The sequence below is a fragment of the Electrona antarctica genome, assembly GCF_951216825.1.
Source record: "Electrona antarctica genome assembly, chromosome: 7".
NCBI lineage: Eukaryota > Metazoa > Chordata > Actinopteri > Myctophiformes > Myctophidae > Electrona > Electrona antarctica.
The window spans coordinates 2,268,356-2,268,557 of record NC_136812.1 but is presented as its reverse complement, the minus strand read 5'-3'; positions in this window follow the sequence as shown (position 1 = coordinate 2,268,557).

Below are 202 nucleotides of genomic sequence, written 5' to 3'. Positions count from 1 at the left end.
GGTTTTTCTCCAGTGTGGACACGCTGGTGTGTCTTCAGATGACCTGACAGACTGAAACTCTTGTTGCAATGTTTGCATTGGAAAGGTTTCTCTCCAGTGTGGACACGCTGGTGTGTCTTCAGATGACCTGACTCATTGAACCTCCTGTCACAATGTTTACATTGGAAAGGTTTTTCTCCAGTGTGGACACGAAGGTGCTTCT